This window comes from Dendropsophus ebraccatus, chromosome 8 (genome assembly GCF_027789765.1).
Source record: "Dendropsophus ebraccatus isolate aDenEbr1 chromosome 8, aDenEbr1.pat, whole genome shotgun sequence".
Lineage (NCBI taxonomy): Eukaryota > Metazoa > Chordata > Amphibia > Anura > Hylidae > Dendropsophus > Dendropsophus ebraccatus.
The window spans coordinates 43,486,483-43,497,355 of NC_091461.1; positions in this window are offsets into that span (position 1 = coordinate 43,486,483).

Consider the following 10,873-nt stretch of genomic DNA (forward strand, 5'->3'; position numbering starts at 1 on the left):
CTGTAACCATAAACTGCACAGTGGGCACAGATAATAAACATGTACATTGACCCTAAAATGTACTAAAGAAACATGTATGTTATAAAAGATGTTACTTTTATTATACGGGTCAGTACGATTACAGCAATACCCAATGCATATAGTTGTTTTACATATTTGTTTTTTTGCATAATATCATCTATTAACCCCTTAAGGACAGAGCCTGAAATGGCCTTAATGACAGAGACAAATTTTATGAATATGACCAGTGTCACTTTATTCATTAATAACTTCGGGATGCTTTTACCTATCCGTCTGATTCTGAAATTGTTTTCTCGTGACATATTGTACTTTACATTTCTGGTAAATTGGAGTCGATACTCATAACGAATCTTTATGAAAAAAAACCAAGTAATGTGAAAAAATGTGAAAATCTGCATTTTTCCAACTTTGAAACTTTTTTACGTATACAGAAAGTGGTTATACCACATAAATTATATATTAAATAGCATTAGCAACATGTCTACTTTATGTTGGCGGCATTTATTAAACTATCTTTCATTTTTTTTAGACGATAGGAAGCTTAAAACATTAGCAGCAAATTTCCAAATTTTCAGTAAAATTTCAAAATCAGATATTTTTAGGGACCTGTTCAGGTTTAAAGTGTATTTGAGGGGCCTGTATGTTAGAAAGCCCCACAAAGCACCCCATTTCAGAAACTGCACCCCCCACACTCTGCAAAAGCATATCCAGAAAGTGTTTTAACCCTTTAGGGGAGTCACAGAAATAAAAGCTAAGTGTGTAAGAAATTTGAAAATTTAAATTTTCTGTGCAGAGATTTTATTGTAATCCAATATTTTTATAATTATAAACCTATTACCAGAGAAATGCACCCCAATATTTATTGCCCCGTTTCTGCAGTTTATAGAAATACCCCATATGTGGCCCTATTGCGCTATTTGACGCAACCACAAGCCTCAGATACAAAGGAGCGCCTAGTGAATTTCAACGCCTCCGTTATACTTGGTCATTTCTGACTGTACCACTTCAGGTTGGCAGAGGCTCTGGGGTGCCAAAACCTAAAAAACACCCCTAAAGGGACACCATTTAGAAAACTACACCCCTCAAGGAATGTAACAAGGGGTGCGGTGAGCATTTGGACCCCACAGGTGCTTCACAGATTTTCCGAACAATATGGCGTGAAAAAAGAAAAATTTATTTTTTACACTAAAACGTTGTTCTAGCCTTCAATTTTTCATTTTCTTAAAGGGATAAGAGGAAAAAAAAGACACAAAATGTGTAGCGCAGTTTCTCCCGAGTACGGAAATACCCCACATGTGGCGATAAAGTGCCAAGGGGGCGCAGGACGAGCCTCCAAAGGGAAGGAGCGCCAATTGGCTTTTGGAAGCTGAATTTCACTGGAAAGGATTTCAAGGGCCATGTCGCATTTACAGAGCCCTCGTGCTGCCAAGACACTGGAAACCCCCCACAAGTGACCCCATTCTGGAAACTACACCCCTCAAGGAATCTAACAAGGGGCACAGTGAGCATATGGACCCCACTGGTGACGGGCACAAATGTGGAACAATGTGACGTAGAAGTAAAAAATTTCCTTTTTTCACTTTCATGGCACAAATGTGCCCGTCATCAAGGGGTCCATATCCTCACTGCACCCCTTGTTAGATTCCTTGAGGGGTGCAGTTTCCAGAATGGGGTCACTTGTGGGGGGTTTCCAGTGTTTTGGCAGCACGAGGGCTCTGTAAATGCGACATGGCGTTCATCATCCATTCTAGCCAAATCCAACCTCCAAAATCCAAATGGCGCTCCTTCCCTTCGGAGGCTTGCCCTGCGCCCACATGGCGCTTTATGTCCACATGTGGGGTATTTACGGACTCGGGGGAAATTGCTCTACACATATTGTGTGTTTTTTTCTCTTTTAACCCCTTGTGAAAATGATAAATTCAAGGCTAAACCAACATTATAGTGTAAAAAATGTAATATTTCATTTTCACGCCACATTGTTCCACATTTGTGCCCATCACCAGTGGGGTCCATATGCTCACTACACCCCTTGTTACATTCCTTGAGGGGTGTAGTTTCCATAATGGGGTCACTTGTGGGGGGGTTTAACTGTCTTGGCAACACAGGGGCCTTTTGAATGCAACATGGCCCCTCGAAATCCATTCCATCCAAATCCAGCCTTCAAAAACGAAATGGCGCTCCTTCCCTTCGGAGGCTTAACCTGCACCCGCATGGCGCTTTATGTCCACATGTGGGCTATTTCCGTACTCAGGGGAAATTGCTCTACACATTTATTGTTTTTTTTTATCTTTTAGCCCCTTGTGAAAATGAAAAAATCATGACAAGATTAATGATTTAGAGTAAAAATTTTACAAAAATTACACTAAATGTTGGTCTAGCCTTGATTTTTTCCATTTCCACAAGGGGTTAAAAAAGAAAATGAACACAAAACGTGTAGGGTAGTTTCCCCTGAGTACGAAAATACCCCACATGTGGGCATAATGTGCCATATGGGCACAGGGCAAGCCACCAAAGGGACAGAGCGCCATTTAGAGGCTGGAATGGAGGATGGAGGCCATGTCGCAATTACAAAGCTCCTGTGCTGCCAGGTCAGTAGAAACCCCCGACAAGTGACCACATTCTGGAAACTACACCCCATAAGGAATCTAACAAGGGGTGCAGTGAGGATATGGACCCCACTGGTGACAGTCACTTACGTAAAACATGTGCCAAGAAAATAAAAAATACAATTTTTTTCATTTTCACGTCCCAAATGTGGCCGTCACCAGGGGGCCATATCCCCGCTGCCCCCCTTGTTAGATTCCTTATGGGGTGTAGTTTTCAGAATGGGGTCACTTGTGGGGGGTTTCTACTGTCCTGGCCGCACAGAGGCTTTGTAATTGCATCATGGCATCCTCTAATGGGAATGGCGGCCATACCTACTTAGCTGGGGAAAAGGGACTATTCTAATTTATTTGGGAGTATTAGGCCAATTATTAGTTTATAAGGTTGGAAATGACAGGTGTCCATCAAACTCAATCTGTGTTGATCCAGAGGAAGGCAAAAAACCCTCGTGAGGCAGACGACAGTAGCCTCATCACAGGGGAAAAATTCCTTCCCGACTCCATATTAGCGATCAGAATAATCCCTGGATCAACGTGACCCCTGAAATAGGAATAAGGGACAGGATTTAGATAATGTAGAACTCCAATGACGTGTGGTACGCCTTGGAGCGATCCAGTATGCAGAGGCCGGGGTGATCAGGACAGGCGTCACACTGGAAAATGGTGTCCTTCCTGATCCCCCTGTTACGCCACACTCTGCACTTCTTCTGGGGTCTCCCTTTCTCCAGTGTGGGGGACGTCACCTGGAAAATGTTGTCCTGGTGCGATACGGGGTCCTTCATATCCAGAAGCGCTGGGGCCGCTCCATGGCTGCTAAATATTAGGGCTCTATTACTGCTTCTGATATGTTCGGATCGTGCCGCAAGCTACAGGGCAGTGAGGGACCGGAAGAGGGGGTGCTGGTATAAAAGTTATCCCCGTACAGGTGGTAACCTTTATCCAGCAGTGGGAAGATCAGTTCCCGGACGATCTTCCCACTTGTTCCGAGGATGGGGGGGGAGGGGGCATCTGGGGGCTGGATTCGGGTGTCCCTTCCTACATACACTCTAAGGGTACGCGCACACTGCGGAATCTCGACAGATAACCCTTTGTGCATTCCGCAGTTGGCACCCGCTGGCTGACTGATGCAGGCGCACGTCTCAGTCCGTGTCATAGACTCCATTCTATGCACGGGCGGATTCCGCTCTCCGTCCAACGTATTCATTCTTTGGATGGACGACGGAATCCGCCCGTGCATAGAATGGAGTCTATGACACGGGTTGAGACATGCGCCCGCATCAGTCCGCCGGCGGGTGCCAGCTGCGGAATGCACAAAGGGTTATCCTTCGCCATTCCGCAGTGTGCACGTACCCTAAATCTGTAAGTGTACCCTGAGGTACGCTCACAGAGTTTGGAGAATTTCACACCATACCGTGATCTCTTATTGGGACGGTACTGGCGGAATAGACGTGTCTGGGGGGCAGCGTACGCTACGCTACCCCCAGACACGTCACTGGATGATGAGGATGATGAGGATGAATGGAGGAAAGAAGGATCCCCCCCATTCATCCTCTCTGGCTGTTTCGTTGTCGGAGGCAATAATAACGTATCCCTCTGACGCCGAAAACACCCTGGGGGCCATCTTTATACGGGGATTGGTATATGGGGTATGTAGTGGTGTAGTCTCAAACTTTATTCAATGTAGTATGGTGTATCGTAGTGTTTTTTACGTGTTTTTTTTACAGTAAGTATAAAAAAAAAACCTACGCCAACAAAGGAGTTGCTGATAAATGCCGCACTTATCAGCAGACCGTGGCAGTAGGATATAGAAAAAAAACACCCTACGCCAAAAAGGAGGAGTTGCTGATTAGCAGTGCACTTTCGTGCGATGCTGATCAACACTCAGCGGCGATAGGGTGCGGAAAATAGAAAGAAAAAAAATTTGGAAAAAAAAAAAAGCTTTTTCTACATTCTGAACATCCCTGTAGCTGCTGATAAGTGTATTACACATATCAGCCGCTAGAGGGCAGCAGAGCGCAAAATCCGGAAAATGACGAGGCTGGAGCCGAAAATAGCCGAAAGAAGACGACGGGGACCGCCGGAAAGACCCAAAGACCGAACGGAATGACGGAGGACGCCGCGAACCCGGAAGACGCCGATCAGGACCCCGGGACAGGTGAGTAATGTACAAATACCTGCTCTGGACCCCTCCGCTACCTAGCTGAGGGGTCCAGGGCAGGTATTTATTATTTTGTGGGACTCTGATCGCCGTGCCACCGGCCCGATCGCCGTGAACGGCCGGCCGTTCACGGCGATCGGGCCGGTGGCACGGTGACCACCATTACTTTTTACAGTAATGGCGGTCGGTGCCGTCCTCGGACAGCACCGACCGCCATTTTTTTCCGGGTCATCGAGTCACCGATGACCCGGAAAGGTTCCGATCGCCGCTATTGGCTGATCTGAATTGATCAGCCTATAGCGGCGATCGTAAGCACGGGGGGTGTTAACCACCCCCCGTGCCGAGAAGCTATGATGGCCTGCTATGATTTATGGCAGGCCATCTTCCCCGATCGCTGTGTGCGAACACACAGCGATCGGGGGAAACATCGGGCGTAAATTTACGCCCTGATGCGCCAAGTACCAGGGCGCGAGGGCGTAAGTTTACGCTCTATGTCGTTAAGGGGTTAAAGAGAAAAAGGTCAACAGCGACAGCGGTCCAGAACCCACCCTGCTCCTATTGGCATCAAACTCATCTCTGCTAATTTGCATAATGAGTGTGGCGACAGTTTCTACACAACGTGGAAGGCATCCAGAGCCGGACCACCAGGAAAAGGGTAACTATCCCACATTGTATCCCGGGGTTGGTTCTTGAATGCTGTCTAGGTTCCCTGTAAAGGGGTTGGCCACTTTAAGAAGTAGTAAAATTGTTCAGTGTACACTGTGCAGCCTCTTGAATATTCAAATATGGCTACGATCTGCATGTTTGTATGTGTGTCTTTTTTGGCTAGAAACATGTTGCCTCTATGAAGCAATAAAGCATTTTTTTTTATTTTCACCACCATTTCTTTGGTGCACCTCAAGTCTTTGATCTTAGATATTGGGACCCCCAGTACTCATGCACATTTGTACTGTGTACAGTTCAAGTAACTGTACTAACACTACCTCATAGAGCTGTCCATACATTATAGATTCTGTCCATAAGATGGTCAGTGTGGAGGATCATGTGACCATGCCCAGCCTTCTGTGTCCACCACTGAGCCTGCATATGCCTATGGAGGACACTGGGGACGGGACATGGTCACATGCTCCTCCATGTAAGCCATCTTATGGACAGAATCACCACAGAGCAGGACAGCACAGCCTGGAGGAGGGGAGTCTGTTTTTAGCTCTATGAGGAACACAGGGAGCTGCTGTCAGTAAGTGCAGTGAGAGCACTTACTAAGGGTAGGTTCATAGTACGGAATTCTCGCGGACAATGTTCGCGGAATCTTGTCGTGTGTCCGCGCGCAAGGGCGCACGCCTTTCCGCCGGCTCCATAGACACCATTCTATGGGCCGGCGTATTCCGCTATCCACCGAAAGAAGTGACATGTCACATGAGCAATATATATAATATAAAAAAAAAAAAGAAAAAAAAGCTAAACCTTTTTTTGCCATATAGTATAGTATAGTATAGTATAGTATACAGATAGAACTTTTTTTTTGTCTGACAGTATAAGGGCTTGTTTTTTGCAGGACAAGCTGTACTTTTGTGATAGTTCCCAAAATGCAATCCGTGTATCATTTTGATGACTTTTATCCGTTTTATTCTATTTTTGAGGTAAGGAGACCAAAATTAGTATTTCTGGTGTGTGTGTTTTTTGGTGTTCAACAAGGGGTTTAGAAATTATTATAATTTTATAATACAGGTTGCATCAAACCCAGCCCCTACCTACTGTATGTATGAGATTTTTATTTATTTATTTGTAATAATAAAGGTCTTACATGAGAAAGGAGCATTTAAAAAAAATATATATATACACTTGTTTATATATACACTTGTTTTATTTTATTTTTCTAAAACATTTAATTTTTTTTTCTTTTCCTTTTTTCTTCCCTTAGGGGACTTGATGCTGCAAGCTTCGGATTATTAGTGTAGTACACAGCGGGGCTGTGCACTGTCAGTGCACTATGCACTGTCAGTTACATACTGACAGTTAGCCTGTAAGACCCAGCCTGTGGCTGAACCTCATAGGCTTCCATAGCTGGCAGATCCATTATTTGGCCTCCATCATGGCAACCATCAGAACACAAAAAACACATTGCAGGGGATGCTGATAGGCAATAGGGGAGCCCTTACCCCTGTCAACACTATACTGTAGATGCAGCAGTTTGAAAGGACCATGGCGTCTATGAGGTTGAACTGGCAACATAGGTGCCAACACTGGTCTTGGCAGTTGTGGTGGGAGAGTGGCTGTGTTTGTGACAGCTGGCTCTCATTACTGAATCTGTAGGCTCTGAACCCATGGAATAGCAATGACAAACCTGTATGGCATGGTGGGCTAAATCACTGCTTACCATGACATACTGCACAGTTACATCATAATGTGCCAAGGGATTAGTACATGAGACCTAATCTTATAATATAAACAGCAAAATTAATCTGATAAAATAAATACAGCACCAGAACTGATCTTATAATACAAATACAGTACCAGAACTAACCTCATAACATAAATACAGCACCAGAACTAATCTCATAACATGAATACAGCAACAGAACTAATCTCATAATGTAAAGACAGCACCAGAACTTCTCATAATATACAGTAAATAAAGCACCAGAACTAATATCATAATATAAATACAGCACCAGAACTGATCTCATAACATACAATAAATACAGCACCAGAACTGATCTCATAACATACAATAAATACAGCACCAGAACTAATCTCATAATATAAATACAGCACCAGAACTAATCTCATAACATAAATAGAGAACCAGAATTAATCTTATAACATAAATACAGCACCAGAACTAATCTCATAACATAAATACAGCACCAGAACTAATCTCATAACATACAGTAAATACAGCACCAGAACTAATCTCATAATATAAATACAGCACCAAAACTAATCTCATAATATAAATACAGCACCAGAACTAATCTCATAACATAAATACAGCACCAGAACTAATCTCATAACATACAGTAAATACAGCACCAGAACTAATCTCATAATATAAATACAGCACCAGAACTAATCTCATAACATAAATAGAGCACCAGAACTAAGGTCTGCCAGCCTAATGCATACACAATCTAAGCCATGCCCGTTGGGCACGAGGCTGCCAGTTTAAAAGTTGTTTTTTTAGGACAATAGTCGCATCACTACCGAACGGACTGCAGGATTGAGCTGCTAGATTAAAAGCAGCTATCCGAAGGTACAAGCGGTTTGGGGGGGTCAGATTGTTGGTACAGAGTCACTTTAACATAAATACAGCACCAGAACTAATCTCACAACATAAGTACAGCACCAGGACATATCTTGTAACATATATACAACACCAGAACTGATCACATAGGATAATGCAGTAAATAGAGCACCAGAACTAATCTCATAACATAAATAGAGCACCAGAACTAATCTCATAACATAAATAGAGCACCGGAACTAATCTCAATACATAAATACAGCACCAGAACTGATCTCATAAGATAAAGTAAATACAGCACCAGAACTAATCTCATAACATAAATACAGCACCAGAACTAATCTCATGACAGGAATACAGTACCAGAACTAATCTCATAATATAAATACAGCACCAAACCTAATCTCATAACATAAATACAGCACCATAACTAATCTCATAATATGAATACAGCACCATAACTAATCTCATAATATAATCCCTTCCCGCATGAGGGCGTATTATTGCAAAAGTGCTAAATTGCGCATTTTTGGTCGCATCAAATCCTGAAAAATTGTTCTAAAAAGCGATTAAAAAGTCGCATATACGCCATGAAGGTACCGATAGAAAGTACAGATCATGGCGTAAAAAATGACACCTCAGACAGCCCCATACACCAAAGGATAAAATCGCTATAAGCATGGTAATAGAGCGATTTTTAAAGGAACATTAATTTATTAAAAAAGTGAGGAACATGAATGGCATGAGGGATGAGGAACATGCATAAAAAGTCAGTTCTACCCTAGGGCAAACAGCGTAAATACAAATACTCACCAAATTTAAAATGCTTTTTTCCCCCAATTTCACTGCACATTTAATTTTTTTTTCTGGTTTTGCAGCGTACTTTATGCAAAAGTTAAGCCTGACATTGCAAAGTACAATTAGTGGCGCAAAAAAAGGGCTCATGTGGGTCTGTAGGTGAAAAAAAAAGCTACCCCAAAAAATTAGTCAGGTCCTGAAGGGGGTAAATACAGCAACAGAACTAATCTCAAAACGTAAGTACAGCACCAGAACTAATCTCATAATGTAAAGACAGCACCAGAACTAATCTCATAACATACAGTTAATACAACACCAGACCTAATCTCACAATATAAATACAGCACCAGAACTAATCTTACAATATAAATACAGCACCAGAACTAATCTCATGACGGAAATACAGTACCAGACCTAATCTTATTATTTAAATAGAGCACCAGAACTAATCTCATAATATATATACAACGCCAGAACTAATATAATAATATAAATACAACACCAGAACTAATCTCATAATATATATACAACACCAGAACTAATCTCATAATATAAATACAACACCAGAACTAATCTAAATACAGCACTAGATCAAATCTTATAACATAAATAAGCTCAGGACAGAGATGAATTGTAAAGTCAGATTAATCCATGGGTAACTTTGTTGCGTGTGAAGCTAAACCTTCTACTATGACCTTAACACTGGTATGCTGGGAGTTGTTCCACAAGAATGCTACTATCCATCATTACTCTTCAGTCTCTACAGTGATTACAATAATGATCAGAAAGAGGCAGAATAAACATTTATATCCAGTGACTCACAGGTGACGTCTTCCCCTATTGGAGTGATTCACCTTTCCTTTCCTATCTGGTCTTTTCGGATTTCACCCACACATCTTCGGTGCTTCACCTTTTGCCACACATCTTTATACCGAGCCCCTAAAAATAATGTATAGAGCCCACTGAAAAAAAAGCAAATGTTCCCCATATAGTTCTTCCTTTACTAACCCACAGAGGAATGGCATCCCATTATCCTTTTGTGCCCTAAACAGTAATAGTGCCCAATTTCAGCTCTCATACACAGTAATGATGTTCAGCAACCATACTGCCCTCCTACAATTTAGGTGCCTCCTTAGTGTCCCCTCACATTTTAGAAGCTCCCTTTGTTTCCCCTCACGTTATAGCTGTCTCTTTTGTACTCCTCACAGTATATAATTTTTGTACCTCTCTCACAATACAGCAATCTTCTTTGTGCCCCTTACAAAAATAGGTGCCATCTTCATGCCCCATTACAATAGAGAAGCCCCCTACCAATGGAGGTGCCCTCTTAGTTCCCCTTATAATAGTAAACTGCATACTCACCATTCACATGAGAAGTGGGGAGGGCAGTCTATAGACTTCTACCAGTTGTTAGAGTGGTTGTCTCTGTGCAGACCAGCGTTGTGCTGTCACTTCATTACACCTACTAGTTGTCCTGTCACAGAATCTTGTTGGCTATAGAGTAAATTAGCCTTGCCTTCAATACACCAGAACTAGCACAGACCGGTACAATGAAGTGTCACCTGTGCTGAGGTGCCAGGAGCAAGGTAAATGTTGGAACAGGCAGACCCATGGCAGTGGTCCAGTATGTTCCCATTGGGTTCACTTCTGTAGTGATTACCAAATACAGCACATACTACAAATAGATAGACAAGGATATTAGGGAAGATTTATCAATCTTATGCTGCGTTTACACGAAACGATAATTGGCCCGATTGTACGATTAACGATGTTGGAGTAACATTTTTTTTTTTCATAACGATCAGCGTTTAGACGGAACGATACATCATACGGAAAATTCATTTTACGATCGTTTTGCGATCGCTTAAGCCTATCTCACACATTGGTTAAATCGGCGAACGACTGTTTACACGGAACGATCTGCGTTTTTTTTGCAAACGACAAACGACAATTTGAGAACATGTTGTAAGATCAAAATGAATGATTTCTCGTTCGTCGTTTGATCGTTCGCTGCGTTTACACGTACGATTATCGTTCAAATTCGATCGT